This window comes from Ovis canadensis, chromosome 2 (assembly GCF_042477335.2).
Source record: "Ovis canadensis isolate MfBH-ARS-UI-01 breed Bighorn chromosome 2, ARS-UI_OviCan_v2, whole genome shotgun sequence".
Taxonomy (NCBI): Eukaryota; Metazoa; Chordata; class Mammalia; order Artiodactyla; family Bovidae; genus Ovis; species Ovis canadensis.
This window is the reverse complement of record NC_091246.1, coordinates 7,133,426-7,157,872: the sequence shown is the minus strand read 5'-3', so window position 1 is coordinate 7,157,872 and position 24,447 is coordinate 7,133,426. Positions and strand designations below refer to the sequence as shown.

At 45.5% G+C, this 24,447-nt stretch overlaps 1 protein-coding gene across 4 annotated transcripts in view; it reads right to left on the bottom strand.

Annotated features, from left to right (window-relative positions):
* Nucleotides 1–24,447, bottom strand: part of ASTN2 (astrotactin 2) — a 1,128,670-nt gene that overhangs the window by 245,583 nt on the left and 858,640 nt on the right. The window lies entirely within an intron of this gene.

Here is a 24,447-nt window from a genome sequence, read left to right as displayed (position 1 = left end):
GACAGGAGGTCTGTCTTTGCTGTCTGCGGGGACTTGCTGAGGCAGTAACAGTGGCTGAGGACTTTGGCACAAGGTTTGCGACAGAGAAGTGGATATAACATTGCCGGCTGGCTTGACATAACGATGCGAGGAATCCTCCTGCTGCCTACACTTTTGGGAAGAAGTGCCATCACTGTTGCCTTCAGCATTTAGGTGGACCCCATCTCTGAACCATACTCCTGCCTTGGGCTTCAAATGCAGCAGGCTACCTGCTGGTTCAGAAGAGAAGTAAATGTGAATGCTTTTGTTCCTTTGCTGTGATATTTTAGGCTGTGCTTGGGACAGTCAATTTTCAGTTGTCTACCACACTGACTAAATTGCAGAGTATAGCCCCAAGACTCTAGTTTACTCAGTTACAGCCATCTGTGTGTGTGTGTGTGTGTGTGTGTGTGTGTGTGTTGTGTTCTTGTTATCTGAGTAAGGGCAGTGATTGCTTTATTCAGATAAAGCCTCACATGTGAGTCTGTCATGTAAAACAGATTGAAAAGCAGCTCTTCTGACAGAAGTAGGCTTATGGGCCAGAAGAACAAGCCCTTGCCTAAACTCCCGGGTACAATTGCTAAACTCTACAGAACATGCGACTCTACAGAACGTGATCTGAAAACCACTGATCACAGCATCACTTATCTTCCACTTCATGTTATTGGCCATGTGGCTATGGGCAAGTCACGTAACCCTTCCTCTTACGGAAACTGATTGATCTTTGCCTCTATGATGGGTGTAAGATGTAAAATAATAAATGTTAAAATACCTGCTACCGTTCTTGGCATACTCAATCAGCCAAGTTGTCTCAAGAGTGGGTTTAGGTTGTTCGGCCACTTCAAATAATACCTCCCCTCTTTCCTGTTGTTATAGCTTCCTATTTCCCAACCAAAACCCTTCTCAGGCATTTCTCCCCTCTAGCCCTAAGTCTCCAAATAAATCTGGTCACCTGCTCCTTTCTACTACCGTTCTACCTACTTCATATTTCTCTCACTGTATAAATCACTGTGTCCCAATTGTTTACCCGTATATCTAAGCTTTACTGAGGGTCAGCTTTAATCTCTAGCTAAGAACATGTAGCATGATGCTTAATACACAGTATGTCCTCAGTTATTTAATTGGCTGTTATTTACATGGTTTAATGTGACAGTGCTGCTGCTGCTAAGTTGCTTCAGTCGTGTCTGTGCGACCCCATAGACGGCAGCCCACCAGGCTCCCCTGTCCCTGGGATTCTCCAGGCAAGAACACTGGAGTGGGTTGCCATTTCCTTCTCCAATGCATGAAAGTGAAAAGTGAAAGTGAAGTTGCTCAGTCATGTCCGACCCTCAGCAACCCCATGGACTGCAGCCTTCCAGGCTCCTCCGTCCATGGGATTTTCCAGGCAAGAGCACTGGAGTGGGGTGCCATCGCCTTCTCCTATGTGACAGTAGGTCCTCCCGTAACCTGAGTCTTCCTAACATAACACTTGCATTGGATGAAAGATACAAAAGAGTTTATCTGAGAGTAAGATAAGTAAGAAAAAAAGGAAAACTAAAGACAAATGACACAGATTCAATAAGTCCCTGCTTTCCTTTATTGTTGTGAATGTGCTGTTTGTGAATGTCACTCAGTCGTGTCCGACTCTTTGCAACTGCATGGGCTATAGCCAGCCAGGCTCCTCTGTCCATGGGATTCTCCAGGCAAGAATACTGGAGTGGGTTGCCATTTCCTTCTCCAGGGGAGCTTCCCAACCCAGGGACCAAACACACTCCTCTTGCACTGGCAGGTGGATTCTTTAACCCCTGTGCCACCTGGGAAACCCCCTCATTCTGAGTAATTATATAGAATTTAAGGTTTTGGAACAATGATTCCTTCCATATCTGAGTACCTACTGTGAGCCTGGCACTATGCCAAATGTTCAAAAACGAAGAGAAAATAAAACGTAATATTCTAACTTCCTCATAAGTTATTTTACCGTCTTTCTGGAGCATTTGGAATTGAATTCCATTGCCCTGGTCTTCCTCAAAGGCCAGGGATAGGCACTATCTGAATGATGGTGAGAGTCAACCCCAATGTACTCTAGCCTGAGACAGTCCACAGAGGGCTACTCCATTATTCCAATCACCAGGATAAACTTGCCTGGAGTCTTAGTGTTCCTGTGGGTAAGGCAAGTAATGCTTAAGTAGTTGTACTCTTTAATCTCATACTAATTAATGGCCTCTTAAAAGTGAAGCCTTACCAGCTCCATAGGAGGGAAATGCAAGGCAGAGCCTAGTACGAAATGCAGGGCTCTACCTTTGTACCTGACTAGGCTGCTGATCTGCACTCAAGACAAGCAGCTTCTCAAGGGATCACAAAACAAATTACAGATAAGAAATAGCAGATGCCTGCATGAATGTTACAAGCAGGGCAGTAGTGAGCAAGGAGGCTGTTCAGCAAAATACTTAACATTCCAGAACTTTGGCTATATCTTGTGAATATCATGAATATTCATGGTACCCTACGTCTGAAGTTAAGTTCTGGGATCAGCAATGCATTCCAGTGGGAAAGTCGCTGGCCTTGGTCTGGATCTGAATTACAGCTCTGCCCCTGAACTAGCTATGTGACCTCAGATGAGCACCATACCTCTGCATCAGCTTGCCTATCCTTATAAAGAGAAAGCTGGATTCGATCATCACTAAAGTCTCTTCAAGTTCTATGATTTTAATTTACCAACTAGAATTGTGGTTGAGTTCCGCCCCCCCCCCCCCACCGCCCCACCAATGTTTCTGTGTTAATTCTTTTGTGTAATTTCATCGTGTTTACATTAGAGTAGAAATACCCTGTGCTGTGTAATCCGCCCCACTGTGGTTCAGTTGTTTACCCCCGCTGCCGTGACCCTGGGTCTCTTGTTAACTACTGACACTCTGTTGAGCCACTGTTTTCTCATCTTGTAGAAGATGACAAGTTATGTTTTAAAGGGCTGTTTTGAGAATTAAAATATACTAATGGGACAGAATGTATAAAAGCTTCTAATTCAGAAAATGGGAGGTGCTCAGGAAATGTGCCTTCCATTGTAGGAGGCAAAGACCTCCTCCCCCAACCTCCCACCTCCCATGGTGAACTGATGCAGATTTTTCAAGTTAACACTGGGGGAGATTTCAGATCTGCTCTGGTGATTCAACCACACTGCTCAGTTTCTTAATTAAAAAGCCTATTGGAAGAAAGGTGGTATTGCTACAGGGGCAGAGGCGAAACTTTGACAGCAATGTATCCCACTAGGAAAGCTGCACATAAAAGCTAGAGGCTAATGATTTGATTAAAGTCAGGAGGGTGGCATCTTGACTCTTGGCAGAAACAAGCATGTCTACCTATCCCTCCTCATGGCTAGCGTAAAGGCATTTTTCTTCCAGGTCAATATTCATTACCTCGAATAATTAGAAAAATCAAAATAAGCCATAAATCTCATTGTTAGGTGGGGTAATATATTGCAGTTAAAACTTGGGCTTTGTAAGCATGCAGGGGCCGAGTTCATTCTTTTTTCCCTCACATGTTAGTTCTCTGACCATGGGGTCATTTAGCCTCTCAGCTTCAGTTTCTTCATAAATAATAAAATGATACTGTTTACTGCATTGTTCTGAAGAGATGATAGATGTAAAACACTTACCAGACTTTCTGCTTAGAAGAGTTTCATTTTGTAAACTTTAAATAGTGGAAAATATCATATAGTAAATTAAATGTATGAAAAAGTTACCCACATTTTTGTGACAGCGGAATCATAGGAACTGGTGAGGTAAACACGTATTGCCCTCAAAGGAAAATTATTTAGTAACTTACTGAAATCTGGAGTGAATAAGAGTTTGATGACTGTAAGTCAAATGCATATCTTTCCTATAAAAATAAAACCAGGATTTTCTTTAGGTGATTTACTCAGTTTACCTGGCTATAACTATAATGCCACTGCATAGTTTCACAGAATATTAATATTTAGATTTAGTTCTTTCATTTATTCATTCCTTACTCATTAGACACACACGACATCCACTGTGTCTCGCTCATTGCAGTAGTTATTTGAATACTGAATGCACAGATGAATCATAGCTTGTAGTCTGGCTGGAGAGATATGGAATGTAAAAAATAATAATAATAATACAAATACACAGAATAAGATCAACGGTGTGAGCTAGAAATGAAAAGTCTGCTTCTAGCTGAGAGGATCTGCTTGCTGAAGGGCCTTGCAAGAAGAGGGGGTATCAGGAACACAAGCACAGCATTCCAGGGAAACGTGAGAAGTCGGGACCAGCATGAGGCTCATGAGTGAGGGGGCATTAAAGCAATTCAGAGGTTGAAAGGGATCCATTTGTCTATGACCTTTCAAGTAATAACGCAAGTGGTTGTGTTCATTTTTTTTCCTGCCCAAAGCCATATCATTTATTCCTATCAGTACCCATGGCTCAAGGAGGCTTCATTCTTACAGAGGTGGCAGCATATGAATGAGAATCTCCTCAGAGACCGAGGGAGGCCAGGGTGGAAGAAGGGGAAGTTTGAACATGCACCAGCCCCTATCCCCGACCCCCGGCTTCTACTCTAGCTCCTTATCAGGAATCCCTCAATGCAACTGGCTCAGAAATTGAATTTTCTGCCTTTCTAAAATCCGGAAATAACATCTAACTGTGTGACTGTGTGCTCAGTCGTATCTGACTCTTTTCGACCTCATTCACTGTAGCCCGCCAGGCTCCTCTATCCCTGGAATTTTCCAGGCAAGAATACGCAAGCAGCTTGCCATTTCCTTCTCCAGGGGGTCTTCCCGACTCAGGGATCAAACCCCCATCTTTTGTCACCTGCAGTGGCACTGCGCCACCTGGGAAGCCCCCTCAAAAACCTAAGACAAATGAGTTAACCTTTGTACTAGAATCTGAGTTCCTTTTGGATACTTGAGGTTGACAGCTTTCCAAACCTACCGTCCTGTTTTCACCTTCTGCCCTATATCCGGACATGCTGCTGAGAAAGCTCAAGTCCTTCCACCTGTGGTGCCAGTGGGCGGTCCCAAGCACACAAGTCCTAGCCCCTGCATGAGAATCCTCAGGGCAGCCCCATCTCCAAGTCACCATAAAAACCACAATGGCCTTTTCCTGCTCTCAAGCCACTTCTGAACCTGCTAGGGAGGCCACATTGCTCTTCCCATAAACCCTCATTCCGTGATTTAGAAGCCTTTTCATATCCACTTGGTGGGTGCATAGCATCATCCATTTCAACATCTGAACCAGGTTTTGGGTGGGTCCCCCTCTGCGGGATAACCACAACCTCTGGCATAATAAGCACTGTTTAGGCAATAGCCACCATCCTGGGCCCTTTATTCTCTTGCTTTGGTTCGCTAACTGGCTCGCTTGTTTCCTGAGGCACTGCTTGCCGGCAACCGTGTACTTTGAGCTGTGCTGCTTCTGGTGCATTTGCTGAGCCCTACCACACCTCTCTTTTATCAGTATAACTGAACGGAACTGGGAGATGTGATAATTGGTACTTAGGGAGCAGAGTGGTCCTGGGTCATGTGTCCTGGCCCCGATCTATCTGTGTCTCAGAATCATGCATCTAGATTCCAGCATAACCTGTGATGTCAGGGGGATGACCCTTTCCCCGTGACTACTGGTTGCTTGTCTCAACCAAGCATTGCCTCCATTCCATAAAGAGCTAGGGAAACACCGATGCCTCGTGCAATTCGTGGGTCTACTGGTGGTGGTTCCCAGGCAGGAAGAGCAGCCACCACGTGGAACACTGTGGGCCACACTCTAAAAGCAGATGGCTCACGAGGACTCTATGAAATGTCTCTGCTGCTACTATGTCACTGTTGGTCAAAATGAAAGATCCCAATCTTCAGCGCTATAGAGAAAATCATCCAAGGTCTCCCCGTGACATAGCCAGTGGGTTAATTTCAATTCAGCTTAAGCCTTGAGTCCTTAAACCCTAAAAGAAGCCATTGCCATGGAGGAAGGTCCTAGTCTTGATGACAGATTTGCTACTCTGGAGGGAAGAAACTTATAAATACGAGTAGGGTAGTGAAGATGCCCCCCAAGTCCCTCACCACAAAACTGGCTGCTGCTGCTGCTGCTTGGCTTCAGTCGTGTCCGACTCTGTGAGACCCATAGACGGCAGCCCACCAGGCTCCCCCGTCCCTGGGATTCTCCAGACAAGAACACTGGAGTGGGTTGCTATTTCCTTCTCCAATGAATGAAAGTGAAAAGTGAAAGTGAAGTCGCTCAGTTGTGTCTGACTCTTCGCGACCCCATGGACTGCAGCCTATCAGGCTCCTCCGTCCACGGGATTTTCCAGGCAAGAGGACTGGACTGGGATGCCATCACCTTCTCCAATAGTAACCACCAAAAGAAAAAAAATTCAAATAAATACAGGAGGAGGAAATAAACAACAAACTGAAACCGAGGTCACAAAGTGACCCAACTAGAAACTCAAAATTTACTAAAAGAATTCATACAAAAAATAAAAAAAGATTGAAGACTGCTAGTTGGTTTTTGCACCTTGACAACCTAAGCTCTGAATTAGTTTTTAACATCTGCTGAAATGCACCAATTATCAAGCTTTCATGACTTTAACCAATACTAGGGATCAAATTAGATTTACATGGGGGGATTCCCCTAAATTTAAACAAGGTACCCCCTAAAACCTTATGGGAGTTACTGAGGACATTTCAGGATATGTAAGGAAGACAAATAGGTATGCCTCACCTTAATCATCAGAACTAATGCCCTGCCTAGATTCCCCATAGCCTTAACACTCATTACCCTGAAATATTCCATACTGAGTATGGATGCTATGACCCAATGAGTAATAAATTAAAATCGAATTAAGTTCTGGTACTTAGAATTGGCTTACCAAAATAGGAGCACATGGACCCCGCCCCCTCCCATTAGTTAAAATAGTTAAGATGGCCCAGTTTAAACAGAGCCTTTGAGGTTTAAAAGTCATTTTCAAGACCTATTTAGAAAAAGATTGATTATCCCCACTGCTTCATTATTTTAAAGCTCAATTTACCCTGTTCTTAAACCTAGAAAGACTGAATAAAACCTCACAATGGATTACTGCAACCTTAATGCTGACACCCCACCCATTAAGGCTTCCATACCAATTACTGAAATTATAAATTTCATCCAATCAATAACTGGTAAATACTTTGCAGTCATAGACTTGGCTAATCTGTCATGTGAAAGTGTTAGGCGCTCAGCCATGTCTGACTCTGCCACCCCATGGACTGTAGCCCACCAGGCTCCTCTGTCCATGGGATTCTCCAGGCAAGAAGACTGGAGTGGGCAGCCATTCCCGTCTCCAGGGGATCTTCTCGACCTAGGGACTGAACCCACATCTCTTACGTCTCTTGCACTGGCAGGCGGGTTCTTTACCACTGAGCCACTGGGAAAGCCCCAAAGGAGGTCCATGAGAGACAAGGAGTCAACTAAAGACGCTTCTGCTAGGGACATGCGTACTAAGTCGCGTCAGTCATGTCCGACTTTTTGCGACCCCATGGACCTGCCAGGCTCCTTTGTCCTGGGAAGCCCAGATGTCATCTTTAGTGCCTATTTCTGTCATGTTCAGTGCCTGTTTCAACAGCCTTTCACACACAGTTTGCCTTTGGCGTCAAAGGGACACAATCTCTCTTTATCCAGCTACACTGAGGTATCTCAACAAGCCAGGCCGTCACACAAAATCTTTATAGACAAGATGTCATGCATTCAGCTTTCTTCAGGAGCACAGTAATGACATCATACCACTCACGCCCTCTTCCAAAGACATTAATTTGACACACTCATTGAAGACATGCAAACATTCACAAAATAACTCACAAACAGGGCTGGGTCATTGTCTTATGCATTGTACAAGGTCCTGCCACTTTGGTTAAATTCCTGAAAATTGTTCAGCTGATGACCATTCCATTCCTGACACTGTCAAAACCAGCATTTATAATGTTAAAATAAAGTCTGACTCTTTTTAGCCTTTTGGGTTTTGGAGACAATGTATTTCTCATTTAGAAATTTTACTTAAGCCCATTTATGCTATTACTCACACATTGGCCTACCTTGATTGGGATCTTATATAACAAAAGGCTCTATTATCTGCCCAAATTGCAATACAGTAGGCACGCCATTGGTGACTCCTAGAGACTTCACTATAAAGGCTTCAGCAGTGTCCTCTCATGCCTCCTGGAGCCTCTGGACCGTACATAACCGTAATTTGCCCCTAGACTCCTGGTACAAGAAACAGCCCTCCTCATCTCCATGCTTATGCCATTACAGGGCAACATACTGGGCTCTCCTAGACACAGAGGCTGTGTGACTCTCTATACTCAGCTCCCCACTGTCTTAGATCATGGAAATAGCTCCTTGAAAGCTCAGTGTAGAGCCAAACCTCCTGTATATCACATTTGTAGGTGGGATGCCCCACATCCTTAGTCCTTTGTCAGATGTCATGGTGCCAGAGAAAATTAGCAACCTCCCTTTCCTAGACACCTAGAAACATCTGGAGAGTCCCCTGGAGTCAACTGAATGACCAGCAAAGGGACTTTATATACTTTCAAGTTGGCACCACCACCATCATACGATATGGAGTTTTTGCTTTTTAGTTCTTCACTGAGATATTCCTGATAATAAGACCGAACCCAAGAGTCTGTACAACTGACCAAACTTCATGCAGTCTCCTTTGCACCAGCTGCCGAGGTCAACAGGCAGCCCAATCTGCCATTTCTACAACTCTTGGGCCATCATCAATGATCTGCTCATCTGGGCTCGCCAACAGCAGCAGCAATTCCCTATCCAAGATTGCCTCTTTGGGGTAAAGAATCCTGAGAATCTCTAGTCTCATAGATACCCAACCTATAAATCAAGATTACCTATGTCTCTACACATAGAAAATCCATAATAAGGGGCCTCACTAAAACACTTTCTCCCCTTCAGAGTTCCAGACATTATTGAGACTGACCAAAGAGCTCATTTCATTTCTTAAAATATATGATGTCAGGCTCTTGCACAAGGCATTTAATGGAACTTGCATTTCCCTTGCCACTCTCAGACTTCAGGCCTTACAGAGTGCCATCAGTTCAGTTCAGTTCAGTCGCTCAGTCATGTCTGACTCTTTGCGACCCCATGGAGTGCACCATGCCAGGCTTCCCTGTCCATCACCAACTCCCAGAGCTTACACAAACTCATGTCCATTGAGTCAGTGATGCCATCCAACTACCTCATCCTCTGTCGTCCCCTTCTCCTCCCACCTTCAGTCTTTCCCAGCATCAGGGTCTTTTCAAATGAGTCTGTTCTTCACATTAGGTGACCAAAGTATTGGAGCTTCAGCTTCAGCATCAGTCCTTCCAATGTATATTCAGGATTGACTTCCTTGAGGATTGACTAGTTTTATCTCCTTGCTGTCCAAGGGACTCTCAACAGTCTTCTCCAACACCACAGTTCAAAAGCATCAATTCTATGGCAGTCAGCTTTCTTTATGGTTCAGCCCACAAATCTACACATGAACACTGGAAAAAACAAAGCTTTGACTAGATGGACCTTTGTCAGCAAAGTAATGTCTCTGCTTTTTAATATGCTGTCTAGGTTGGTCATAGCTTTTCTTTCAAGGAGCAAGCATCTTTTAATTTCATGGTTGCAGTCACTATCTGCAATGATTTTGGAGCTCACCAAAAATAAAGTCTGTCACTGTTTCCATTGTTTCCCTATCTATTCACCATGAAGTGATAGGACCAGATGCCATGATCTTAGTTTTCCAAACGTTGAGTTTTAAGCCAACTTTCTCACTCTCCTCTTTCATTTTCATCAAGAGGCTCTTTCATTCTTCTTTGCTTTCTGCCATAAGGGTGGTGTCATCTGCATATCTGAGGTTATTGATATTTCTCCTGGCAATCTTGATTCCAGCTTGTGCTTCATCCAGCCCAGTGTTTCTCATGATGTACTCTGCATGTAAGTTTAATAAGCAGGGTGACATATACAGCCTTGACGAACTCCTTTCCCGATCTGGAGCCAGCCCATTGTTTCATGTCCAGTTGTAACTGTTGCTTCTTGACCTGAATACAGATTTCTCAGGAGGCAGGTAAGGTGGTCTGGTATTCCCATCTCTTTCAGAATTTTCCACAGTTTATTGTGATCCACACAGTCAAAGGCTTTAGTGTAGTCAATGAAGCAGAAGTAGATGTTTTTCTGGAAATCTCTTGCTTTTCCTAAGATCCAATGGATGTTGGCAATCTGATCTCTGGTTCCTCTGCCTTTTCTAAATCCAGCTTGAACATCTGGAAGTTCATGGTTAACATACTGCTGAAGCCTGGCTTGGAGGATTTTGAGCATTACTTTGCTAGCGTGTGAAATGAGTGCAATTGTGTGGTAGTTTGACTATTCTTTAGATTGCCTTTCTTTGGGATTGGAATGAAAACTGACCTTTTCCAGTCCTGTGGCCACTGCTGAGTTCTCCAAATATCCTGGCATATTGAGTGCAGCACTTTCACAGCATCATCTTTTAGGATTTGAAATAGTTCAACTGGAATTCCATCACCTCCACTAGCTTTGTGCATAGTGATGTCTCCTAAGGCCCACTTGACTTCACATTCCAGGATGTATGGCTCTGGGTGAATGATCACACCATCATGGTTATCTGGGTCATGAAGATCTTTTTGTATAGTTCCTCTGTGTATTCTTGCTACCTCTTCTTAATATCTTCTGCTTCTGTTAGGTCCATACCATTTCTGTCCTTTATTGTACCCATCTTTGCATGAAATGTTCCCTTGATGTCTCTTATTTTCTTAAAAAGATCTCTAGTCTTTCCCATTCTATTGTTTTCCTCTATTTCTTTGCATTAATTACTGAGGAAGGCTTTCTTATCTCTCCTTGCTATTCTTTGGAACTCCGCATTCAAATGGGTATATCTTTTCTCCTTTGCCTTTCACTTCTTTTCTCAGCTATTTGTAAGGCCTCCTCACACAACCATTTTGCCTTTTTGCATTTCTTTTTCTTGGGGATGGTCATGGTCACTGCCTCCTGTACAATATCATGAACCTGCATCCCTAGTTCTTCAGGCACGCTATCAGATCTAATCCCATCAATCTGTTTGTCATTTCCACTGTATAATCATAAGGGATTCGATTTAGGTCATACCTGAATGGTCTAGTGGTTTTCCCCCACTTTCTTCAATTTAAATCTGATTTTGGGAATAAGGAGTTCATGATCTGAGCCACAGTCAGCTCCTGGTCTTGTTTTTGCTGACTGTATAGAACTTCTCCATCTTTGGCTGCAAAGAATATAATCAATCTGATTTTGGTATTGACCACCTGGTGATGTCCATATGTAGAGTCTTCTCTTGTGTTGTAGGAAGAGAGTGTTTGTTATGACTAGTGCATTCTCTTGGCAAAACTCTGTTAGTCTTTGCCCTGCTTCATTTTGTACTCCAAGGCCAAATTTGCCTGTTATTTCAGGTATTTCTTGACTTCTTACTTTTGCATTCCAGACCCCTATAATGAAAAGAACATCTTTTTTGGGTGTTAGTTCTAGAAGGTCTTATAGGTCTTCATAGAACCGTTCAACTTTAGCTTCTTCAGCATTAGTGGTTGGGGCATAGACATGGATTTCTGTGATATTGAATGGTTTGCCTTGGAAATGAAAGATATCATTCTGTCATTTTTGAGACTGCATCCAAGTATTGGATTTCAGACTCTTTTGTTGACTATGAGGGCTACTCCATTTCTTCTAAGGCATTCTTGCCCTCAGTAGTAGATTTAATACACAGAACTTAACACACTCAAGTTCAATTAAATGAAACATGGCCCATTTCAGTTATCAGACATCCATGGTGAAGTATAACAAAAAATCTGACTCTATATTTGATGCCTGACCTCTGACAGCTTTAGGGCCCCTCTACTCTGTTCCCCACCAGCCTCTCATCAAGCCTAAACTCTCCCATCTTTGGTGCCGGTGCTGTGTGCTCAGTCGCTTCAGTCGTGTCCAACTCTGCGGCCCTATGGACTGTAGCCCGCCAGGCTCCTCTGTCCCTGGGATTCTCCAGGCAAGAATGCTGGAGTGGGCTGCCATTCCCTTCTCCAGGGGATCTTCCCAACCCAGGGGTTGAACGCACGTCTCCTATGCCTCTTCTATTGGCAGGCAGGTTCTTCACCACTGGTGCACCCTGGGGAGTCCTTGGGATGTTGAAACCGTGCAAGCATCAGCCAGCACATGGGACCTACTCGACCTCCCTTGCTATCATAGAAAAGCAAGCCAGTCTTTTTCCCTTGTTTGGGGAAAGCCATGTTTGTATCTGCTTCAGAGCTGCCTCTGCTTTCCCCCAGAAAGCTCCATTACACGAATGACGGATCTTTTAAAGTCCTCTTGGTATGTGTGCATAGCACCGTCCATTTCATCATCTGAACCAAATACTGCTGGGAGTCCATCCCCCTACTTCCGAGTGACAACAAATGTTTAGAGCCAATATGAAAACAACTTCATAACATGATAAATTTAAAAACTGTATAAGTTTAATTTCTGAGCAACAGCATGAATAAAACTAGGTGCTTTTCTGAAATGACAGGTAATATTTACACTTAAAGATAATAGTGACTCTCTAAATCTCTCAGACCCAAGGATCTGAAACTTGTTTGACAAATACAGTGATTCTGTAAAAATGTTAGAAATAAAGTTAAAAATACTACACTCAAAGAGTGAAGAGGGAGTGGGCATGCGTGCTACCTCACCTGATCCATGATTCTGGGGGCTGGATCTAGGAGACTGAAACTTGCATTGACTGATACCTTGGAAGAAATGTATGATGCACACACAGATGGCACATATACCCTGGACCGTCCATAAAGGCTAATTAATTGTTACCTAAATGAAAGATGCAAATGACAAAGGAAAAACTCAAAGTATGCATTCTTCTCTTCTGGTCCGGTGGCCACTGCCACAGACACGTGTTTTCCCCCAATGGAATGGGGGTATCAATTCACACTGGTACATAGTACATACCAGGTCTATTCCTAATGTCCTATACATTTTACACCAGTAAAAGCTAGCCTATAATCGGCAGCCTGGACAGCCTCTCTGAATGAGATACAGCCTCTCTAAATAAAACATCAGAAACAATACTGGGTGTGGCAGGGGGAAGAGAGCTCCCTAAAGAAACAAGCTACGAAAGAGGAACTATGTTTTTTATGCTGTGCTTACTGCTTAGCCGCTCAATCACGTCCGACTCCTTGTGACCCCACGGACTGTAGCCCGCCAGGCTCCTCTGTCCACGGGGATTCTCCAGGCAAGAATACTGGAGTGGGTTGCCATGCCTTCCTCCAGGGATCTTCCCAATCCAGGGATCGAACCCAGGTCTCCTGCACTGCAGGCGGACTCTTTACCTTCTGAGCCACCAGTGAAGAAATGCTTTTATGCTGGGAGTTGCTGTTGTTTTTCATCTTTTCCCTGTGACTTCAACAATCTATGCAACTAGATCTCAAACCTGCATTTTTCAGACCTTACCTTCCTTTTGATCACCAGATGGATACATGTTTCCAGGTGCTCACTTTATCTGGCCAGTTGGCATGCCAGCTGTAGGCTGGTGTGTTCAGTGAAGACATTCCTTAGAAAACACAGACTCCCCATATTTAAGACTGAACTCAGCTCTCCAGAACCTGCTCTTCTGCTTCTGTTTCATTTAAGGAGCATGGGCATTGACAAAAGCACGTAGGCCTGAAACTGGCACCATTTCTAATCGCCTCCCTCACCTCTCACCTCCTACCTCCCAGTATTCAATCATAATGTTCTCATCACACTAGCAGCTTAGTATTTTTCACACCCCTTTATTCTTCTTTCTCATGACTATGGACATGTTCAGCTCCTATTACTTTCCTCCTGAAACACTGTTACAGCTTCCTAACTGATCTGCCTGCATGCCCACTTGTTAAGGCGTGTCTGACTCCTTGTGACGCCGTGGACTGTAGCCCGCCAGGCTCCCTGTCCATGGGATTCCCCAAGTAAAAACACTGGAGCAGGTTACCGTTTCCTTTTTCAAGGGGTCTTCCTGATCCAGGAATCTAACCTGGTAGGTGGATTCTTTACCACTAAGCCACCTGGGAAGCCTTCCTTAGTCTAGCACCCCATTAACTACACTTCCTCCTATCCTAAGTCAAGCCCAATCCCACACCAGCCAGAGTCAGATTTAAAATGTAGGTGCTAACAATGATACATAAAAGCTTTAAATGACTTTAAAGTGATCCTGGTAAAAGGAAAAAAAAAATCCTAACACAGGTGTATATCCAGTGGGATTTTGTCTCCAGCTATTTATCTTTCTAGGTTTATCTCATCGCTGCTTCCATCCCTTCCTAGGCCTTTGTACTGCTTGCTTTTATGCTGCCTGAAACACTTTCCCTCCCCCTACCCTCTCGTGTCCCTTAAATCTTGCCTCCTCCAGGTCTTCTGGGCGCCCTTCCAGACCCACTGCACAGTTGAGTCAGGTGCCCACACCACCTTCTGTGTTTCTGCCTTGTAGCATCGCATGATAACTTCCTTGTTTACCATCTCTCTCTAAGGCTAGACTGAGCTCTGTGAAGGCAGAGTGAGTTTTAATTTACCACTGCATCTGTAGCATCTCCTACGGTTCCCAAAACAAAGCTGGCACTAAAACTGTTGCTGGATAAAACCAGGGCAGGGGGCCGGGGGGTCAGCTTAGCTCATATGTTGATATCTATGAACATTTGGGTCACATTTAGCACCAGCTGGTTATGCCACCTCCCGCTCCTCCCACCAGCTGCCTCACTAAATCACTGACTGTTGCAACAGAAAAACGGGATGTGGTTGAAAGTTGGGTGGAGTGGTTCCCTGAGATTTCATTTTCCATAGAGAATCTTCTCAACTATAAAATCATTAAAAGCTGTGTTCTCTTCTGGAAATTCAATCCAAACTTTGTCTTGATGCAAAATCGGGGCTCAAAGAGACACTTTCGATTGTGTGGTTATGTAAATGATATCAATAAATAAATAAAACTGTTACAAACAAAAAAGGATGTACCTTTGGACACAGGGTCCCTTGAGTTGCCTCTCAACACACTTTCCTGGATGAGGAAGGGAGAAGAGGGATCCAATCCAAATCCTAATTCTGTCAATAATGTATAATTCTCTTTGAGCAAGTTGCTTACTCTCTCTGGGACTCCATTTCATCAATAATAGAGTTGTTAAATTAAGGATATTTCTAGTTGCAAATGCCAATGGTACTGGGGCCCCAGACCTTAGGGACTTCTTGAGCCAAGAGCTCCAAAAGGAGTCTCCCATTTCCTTGGACACCTGTGGAATGGGAAGAGACAGAAACGCAGATCCCAAGGACCCTAAGGAGGGACTCCTAGGGCCTACAGTTGGTGCGTCAGATGAGACAACCAAGGCCAGCTCCGATCCAACAGATCAAAGGTCCAAGCCATCTCTAAGGCCTGCCTCAAAGCCTTCACCCTTATCCAGAGCCAAGGTGTTGCTAGGAAACAAGGGTCTGGAACCTGTGAGCCAGCATCATGCAGCCTGGAATCACGCTGGCCTGTCTCTTTCCTCTTTCCTCCTGACCAAGCGCTTCTAATTACTTTGTGGGAAGTGAAATGCCTCTTGGAGAGAACCATCTTGTGGGAACGCCCACTGTGGTTAAATAACAGTCAAAAGTAAGTGGGGAGAGAACTGGAGCAAGGAAAGATGGAAGGAAGAGAAGGCAGGAAGGATTACCTTTGACCAGCTACGTGCCTTCGGACTATATATCTTACCCACTCTGAGTCTCAGTTTCCCAGGCATAAAGATACCAGCTCTAGAGGGTTGTGTTGAGGATTAAGTGAGACTGTGAAGTGCCACTGAGTCCCCTGCCCTGTCGTGGCTCTCAGTACACGGATTCTGTTGTTACAGCGGTGCAGGAGGACACGTGCATTCTGGAGTCAGACAGTCCTGGGATAGAAAACGGCCTAGGACCAAGCCATGTGAATTTTCTCATTTAGAAGATGGGATAACAATCTGGACCTCAGAGGGATGTTTTGGGGTCCCTAGTGGCTCAGATGGTAAAGAATCTTCCTGCAGTGTGGGAGACCTGGGTTTGATCCCTGGGTCAGGAAGAGGAGGAGGGCATGGCTAGCATTCCTGGAGGAGGGCATGGCTACCCATTCCTGGAGGAGGGCATGGCTACCCATTCCAGTATTCTTGCCTGGAGAATCCCATGGACAGAGGAGCCTGGTGGCTACAGCCCATGGGGTCACAAAGAGTCAGACACAACTGAGCAGCTAACACAGGGATGTTACAAAGATGATGTGAGAGCGTATGATTAAATGGTTCATGGTAGGAACAGAAAATCAGTCATTGCTGCCTACTTCTCTGTTATCCCTCCCCCAACACACACACACACACAACTATACAGCCTCAACGACCATAAGCTTGGCCTTCGGTGGTGCAAGCACTGTGCTCCACTGCTGGGCTCCAGGCTGTGCTTTCTGATGACTCTGCCTTCTATTCCCACCTCCAGGCTCAGCCAGGACTCAAATTCACAAGCTGGCAAATCAACCAGAGATGGACAGCCATGGGTTTAGAAGGTCTGGCAGGACGAGGGCTTACGTATTAGGCTGCTGGTCTTAGAAGTGGACAGAATTCTTATCATTAGGCTTTTTGCTTTCAAAAACTAATTGTAATAAGCATCACCACTAATTTGATTGTGTCTCACAGTAACAAATGATAATAATCCTAGCAAGCATTTCCTGAGCATTTCTTACATGTAGAGTGCAGAGATAATCACCTTCTGAACACTGATTCATTCAGTTCTCAAAACAAGTACTGTGAGGTGAGCACGATTAGGCCTATTTTAAAAATAAAGGGACTGAGGCTCAGGAAACCCTAAGTCACATCTGCAAACTCAAGAGGTGACTCACACACCGCCTGATTTGTATGCTGTTATTTGCTGAAAGGTACACCTCTGGTAAGGAGCGGGCAAGAATGATTGATTTCTGGTTGATTTCCTACTATGGAACCAATTAACCACATGATTCTCTTGTCATCTTCATAACAGCCCTGAAAGGTCCAGATGCTTTTCCAACAATTCCCCTGGCACCTCCCAAATGGGCCCCTTATTTTTCCTTATTTTCAGGCATTCCTAGGAAGTTCAGCCTCTCCTACTGGTGAGAATTCTCTGCTGTGGACACAGCGAGTGGCAGTTTTTCCACCTACCTGGGAGGCAGATGCGCAAAGACATCCAAAGTTCTAGCAAAGAAGCCAAGGGCATCTGTCAGGAGCACCTGAGCTGACTCAGGTACTGTTGCTCCCAACTACTTTGGCCAGACCCTGGTAGGCTGCTCTACACAGCCTGCTTTGCATCTTGCCCAGGCTACCTCTCTTCACCTCCCTAGACAGCACACGCCCTCACATCCCCAGGGCTGGGCTTAGCATGGGAAACATTCCAGCCCATCGCAGGTGGTTAGAGGTCCATTTCCCTACTTTGCCTCCTCCACTCCTGCCCGCCCCCACCCTCCCTCACACACAAATGCACACATCCGCGCATGCCTTAGGCTTCCCTGTCACAGCATTTGTCCAGAGGGCTGTAACTATCAGTTCACCTACTGAAAATCTTTCCCTTTTGACCATGAGCTCCTTGAGAGCCGGGGGCATGTCTCATTCACTTTGGCAACCTCAGCACCTCATGCAGGGCCAGGCATCTTCTAGGAGCTCGGAGCACTGTTGTGGAAAGTTGAGGGGTGATGACAAGCGATGAAGGATAGAAGACACCCCATGCTGTGAATCTGTTGAGTGAGGCTGCTCTCAGGGTGGGAGGTTCGACCTCCTAATAATGACCTGGAGAAGCAAAAGCTTCCATCTGTGTATCTGTGCTTTCTCTAGCCCCTTTTGTTCTCATAAAGGAGCTGAAGGCAGAGAGGAAACAAAAGCCCCACACTCATCTCTAGGGAACTCCACATTCTCAGGGCAAGGCTGATGTGAGAGGAGTCCTATCTAAAGTCACGCTCCCTGAGTCCCTGTGAGGACCTCCTGGGATTGGAACTGTGAAGGGGACTAAGTGTGTGCTGGCCCCAGTCTGAGTAGAATCAAGGTAGGTAGTTTATAAGAGTGTCAATCTCGGAATGCACTATCTACCCAGAAGGACAATGGGGGCAGTCTCCAGTGCTTCCGGAAGTGATGTATTTGTGCACGCCTTTGTGTGCGTGCATGCATTCAGAAGTACGAAAATGGGCCTGCCGCAAAATGAATGGCTCTGTGACCTATGAGCATGTGGGGGGCTTGGGCAACTAGGAGTCTTTGAATTTGCTGTAGATTTTCAGGTGTAGAAAGGCAGAATAATGTCTCTAGATGGTTATGAAACTTCCCCTTTTGCAACTGCAGGTTTGAACGGATCATATATACTGACCGCAACTTTCCCATCTGTAGAATGGGAAAGGCACTCTGAAGGAGATCAACTCTGGGATTTCTTTGGAAGGAATGATGCTAAAGCTGAAACTCCAGTACTTTGGCCACCTCATGAGAAGAGTTGACTCATTGGAAAAGACTCTGATGCTGGGAGGGATTGCGGGCAGGAGGAGAAGGGAACGACAGAGGATGAGATGGCTGGATGGCATCATGGACTCTATGGACGTGAGTCTGAGTGAACTCCGGGAGATAGTGATGAACAGGGAGGCCTGGCGTGCTGCGATTCATGGGGTCGCAAAGAGTCAGACACAACTGGGCGACTGAGCTGAACTGAGCCTCGATGGAAGTGGAGAACACCTTATGCACGAGTCGCCATCTCTCATTCCCACACTGGACACTGCCAAGTGGTCGCTGCATTCGTTCCCTCCAAGCCTGGTCTGGATGGACATCTCGTTCACTGCAGTATGACAGTCACTACCATTTGACCATAACTGACACATAAAGAGAAACTCAGATCTGGTTAGATTCTTGCTAAGGACTCTCTCCGCCCTGACAGTTTGGAAATGAGCCTCAGGGCAATGACAAGGCACCTAGGAGTTTGCATCCAAGGTTTTTTTTTTAGGATTTTTACTTTATAGCACTGCCCCTGAATTAAGATAGAGAAGCAAGTTGTGCAAGGGGTGAATAAAGAAGACTACTTCCACCCCTGCCAGAGCTCAGGCACTCAACTCCCAGTCTCAGCTCTCCCCAGTTCTTTCAACTCTGGGTGAGAGAGAGAGGGGCACAAACGGCTGCCCTGGGTCTGATGCCAGCATCTGAAGTGCCTCTAAGGCTGCTCTGGGAGACCTGGATGAGCAAGTTTGATCACTTTCGTGCTGAAAGTAGCCTGGGTTCAAATCCCCGCTCTGCCGAGTTCCCTGGGGTTCAGTTCAGTTCAGTTGCTCAGTCCTGTCCGACTCTTTGCGACCCCATGAACCGCAGCACGCCAGGCCTCCCTGTCCATCACCAACTCCTGGAGTCCACCCAGACCCATGTCCATCGAGTCGATGATGCCATCCAGCCATCTCATCCTCTGTCATCTCCTCTCCTCCTGCCTTTAATCTTTCCCAGCATCAGGGTCTTTTCCAATGAGTCAGCTCTCCGCATCAGGTGGCCAAAATATTGGAGTTTCAGCCTCAGTATCAGTCCTTTCAATGAACACCTAGGACTGATCTTCTTTAGGATGGACTGGTTGGATTTCCTTGCAGTCCAAGGGACTCTCAAGAGTCTTCTCCAACACCACAGTTCAAAAGCATCAATTATTTGGTGCTCAGCTTTCTTTACAGTCCAATTCTCACATCCATACATGACCACTGGAAAAACCATAGCCTTGACTAGATGGACCTTTGTTGGCAAAGTAATGTCTCTGCTTTTTAATATGCTGTCTAGGTTGGTCATAACTTTCCTTCCAAGGAGTAAGCATCTTTTAATTTCATTGCTGCAATCACTGTCTGCAGTGATTTTGGAGCCCAAAAAAATAATGTCTGACACTGTTTCCACTGTTTCCCCATCTATCTACCATGAAGTGATGGGACCAGATGCCATGATCTTCATTTTCTGAATGTTGAGCTTTAAGCCAACTTTTTCACTCTCCTCTGTCACTTTCATCAAGAGACTTTTTAGTTCTTCACTTTCTGCCATAAGGGTGGTGTCATCTGCATATCTGAGGTTATTGATATTTCTCCCAGCAATCTTGATTCCAGCTTGTGCTTCTTCCAGCCCAGGGTTTCTCATGATGTACTCTGCATAGAAGTTAAATAAGCAGGGTGACAATATACAGCCTTGACGTACTCCATTTCCTGTTTGGAAACAGTCTGTTGTTTTATGTCCAGTTCTAACTGTTGCTTCCTGACTTGCATACAAGTTTCTCAAGAGGCAGGTCAGGTGGTCTGGTATTCCCGTCTCTTTCAGAATTTTCCACAGTTTACTGTCATCCACACAGTCAAAGGTTTTGGCATAGTCAATAAAGCAGAAATAGATGTTTTTCTGTAACTCTCTTGCTTTTTCCATGATCCAGTGGATGCTGGTAATTTGATCTCTGGTTCCTCTGCCTTTTCAAAACCCAGCTTGAACATCTGGAAGTTCACGGTTCATGTATTACTGAAGCCTGGCTTGGAGAATTTTGAGCATTACTTTACTAGTGTGTGAGATGAGTGCAATTGTGAAATAGTTTGAGCACTCTTTGGCATTGCCTTTCTTTGGGATTGGAATGAAAACTGACCTTTTCCAGTCCTGTGGCCACTGCTGAGTTTTCCAAATTTGCTGGCATACTGAGTGCAGCACTTTCACAGCATCACAGGATTTGAAATAGCTCAATTGGAATTCCATCACCTCCACTAGAGCGTCCACAGATCATCTTCCCCATCTGAGCTTCAGTTTCCTCAGGCGTGAAACGCTGATCGGAACCTAACCTCACAGGCTGCTTGGGAGGAGTGAAGTGGATGCAATACCGTGTGTGGAAGTGCTCTGTGAGACGCACCGTGCTGAGCACAAGCAGAGGGGCCGAAGGACACACCGTTAGGAAAAGAGACAAGGGTGTTCCGTTCCAGACGGACTCAATCTATACCAGGATACAAATGCTCTTCTTTTGGTAATTTCATCTGGTGGAAACAGCAGTCTCCTGGGCCTATTTGTATTTAATGAACCACATCCTGTATCGTCATTTTGCATGATTCTGAGGAGAACTAAGTTGGTTGTCTCCTCTGGCGTACTGCAGGCCCCGGAGTGTCCAGCTCATATTGAACCTCCTCCTACCGCCTCCAAGAAAAACACCAGCCCGGAGCTAGGCCCATCCCACACACAGCTGCATGGGCTAAGGGGCCAGGGGAGGGGCAAGGGACACTCAGCTACCTCCACCAGCACACGGACCTTGGCACAGGTGAACATGGCCAAGCTGAGACTTCAGCCCACATGATGGTTAAGGAGTAGGAGGCTTAGTACGAATCAAAGGCAGAGCATGGGGACAGATGGGGCTAAGGAGGCTGACAGGGACACAACAGAACTGAGAAGGTCCTGAGGCCATGGGGAGGAGTTTGGAAATGAGCCTCAGGGCAATGACAAAGCTCCTAGGAGTCTGCATCTGAGAAAGGCATGATGGGAATCTCCACTTTAGAAACATCCCATGATGCTTCATTTTATTATGTGGACTTGACTGGGCCATGAGGTGTGCAGATATCTGTATCCAATTCTTTTGTGACCTGGTGGACCACCAGGCTCCTCTTTCACTGGGATTCTTCAGGCAAAAATATTGGAGTGAGTTACCATTTCCTTCTCCAGGGGATCTCCACAACACAGGGATCAAAACCCTTATCTCTTAAGAGTTGTATTATATATATTATTTCTACTACAATAAAATGTAAACATTATATATATATATATATATATATATATATAAAGAGGTTTGTTGTTGGAAATTGACTTATGTGATAAACATTGTGTGTGTGTGTGTGTGTGTGTGTGTGTGTGTGCGCACGTGCTCTGCTGCTTCAGTTGTGTCCAGTTCTTTGCAGCCCCATGGATTATAGCCCACTAGGCTTTTCTGTCCATGGGATTTCCCAGGCAAGAATACTGGAGCAGGTTGCCATTTCCTTCTCCAGGAGATCTTCCCGATCCAGGAATGAAGCCCACATCTCTCGCCTCTCCTGCACTGGCAGGTGGGTTCTTTACCACTGAGCCACTGAGGAAGCCCCGTGTGTATATATCTAGAGATACAGAACCAGTTACATGTAGCTTTCACATATATTGTATGTATTATAAACATCATATGAATCTATATCATGTATATGTGAATATTATATATAATAAAGATATTTTTATCTATCTACCTATCTGTCTACTGACCCGTCTATCCTGACGGTTCTGTCTCTTTGGAGAACCCAGGCAGCTCCATGTCCTCAGGGCTGTGCAGCTGGACTGATGGGGTTCAGGTGGATGCAGGGAGGCCAGGCAGGGGGCCAGGGCTAGAGTCCAGCCCAGCCATGATGGCAGCAGTGAGGTGGAAAGAAGTGGGCAGTTCTAAAAGCTGTTTGGAAATCGCAGTTGGTGAGACTTGCTGCAGCTTGGAAATGGGCGGGAGCAAGGGAGAGGGAGATGCTGAGGGCTTCTAGGCTTGTGGCTCTGCCTCTAAACAGGTGCAGGAGCTCTGCATGAGAACGCTGGGAACCCCCTAGGCTGTCTGGGCAGGCAGGGAGCTAGCAAGAGAGCACATCATCAGAGGAAAGCTTGGAGGCAGGCCACAAAGGGGGAGTCATTCATGTAGGGATGGTAACAGACAGCATGGCTGTGAGTCTCCACAGAGACAATGGCAGTCCTGCAAAACCACACTGACCTGTTTGGCAGAGAAGAGCGAGCCTGTGAAGGAGACAGAGAAGGAACAGGCCAGAAGGGAGGCGGGCAACTGTCAGGAAGAGTTCCCTGGTGCCAAGGAAGCAAGCATCAGACGGTGCCTCAAGCAGGAAGTGGCTAACTCCATCAAATGCTAGCGAAAGGGCAAGCAAACGGGAATTGAAACCTACCCTGAAGGTTAAATCACCAGGGAAGTGGAACCCGTGCAGGTCTCAGCTCTGAGATCGACCCCCTGCATGTCTAGCTGGCATCTCTGAAGCAAGTTCCTGCAGGAAACTGAAGGCCCAGGAGAGCTCTCCAGTTCCCATCAGCCCCTTGGCCACCCCTGTCCTGACAAAAGGAGGTGTCACTTGACTACATCTTTCCCTTCTCCTCCCCCACCCCAACCCCTTAGGCTGCCTTTCAAACAGCCAGAATTCCTTTAAAGAGTAATCTAGGTATGCTTCAGCTGACATTCAAAAGTGCATTGTAATTCAAATGGAAATGCAGAAATTCATTCCCTTGGACAGTCTTGGGAAATTATAATAGAGATAAAACATCTTTTAAAGGTGGCGACAGGCATTTATCTGTGGGGACATCTCTATGCAATAGGCTCTCCTGATGCAAACTCAAGAGAGGTCCAACCTTCACACAGGGAATGTCCTTTCGGCAGGGTCACCGAGTCTCTAAATTTGGGAAAGACATTAATTGCATCCATTTTCGCTTCTCCACTTTGTCCCTCCATTTCTCTTTGTGGATTCTGGTTTCCCCGTGTCTGTCTCTCTTCATTTTTCTGTCTCTTCCTATCTCCCTCAGTCTTTCTCTGTCTCTCTCTCTGCTCTGTCTCTCTCTCTCTCTCACACACACAGAACGGACAATTCCTTTCCATACATACATCCTTTATCTTCCATAGTTACTTTCTCCATGCAAAAGAAGCAACTGCAAATTCAGGAAACCTACCAGATTTGTTATTTCTGCATGTATCGCCATCCCTTCAGAATAGGGAATAACAAAAGGGCATAACAAAAGGGCAGGGTTACGGGGGAGTCTTTTGATGTCTTCCTAGTAAAGCTTTAAGGCTTCCTCCCTCACCAGCTCTACCCTAGGAGCCCCTCTCAATCTACCCCTGTCCTTGGTCCTAAGTCAGCTGACAAGAGAGGGGAGTAAATTAGTAGCCGCATCTCCCCCTGCCCCCGTAGACACACATGTGCACTACATACACACAGACACACACACACACACACACACACGTGAGATCACTGTTACCAAGTGGATGCGGCAGCCACCGGTGGAAGGAGTGGACTGTATCAAGATAACAACTAAGGGCCCAGCTCGTTGCTAGATGAGTCATCATCGATAGGTCTATGCTCTCACTGGATCCCATGTCTTAAAAGTGGAAAAATCGATCTTAGAGTGTGAATCAATTCGTCCAACATCACACAGCTTGTAAGAGGGAAACAGGGATGGGAACCAAGGTCCATCTGACTGCAAAACTTGTCTTTTATTTCCAAACGAGGAAGTCTTTATCCAAGACAGCCAGAAGAACCATAACTTTGTATAAAGAGTCCTCATCCTAAGGCTCATGTGTCAAGGGCACGGCCAGGAAGTGTATGAATATCAAGTCAAAGAAGGAAATGAAGCCCTGATTAAGAGAAAGGTAGCTTCTCAAAATGCAGGTGTATCAGGAACACAGCAGCACAGAGTGAAAATAT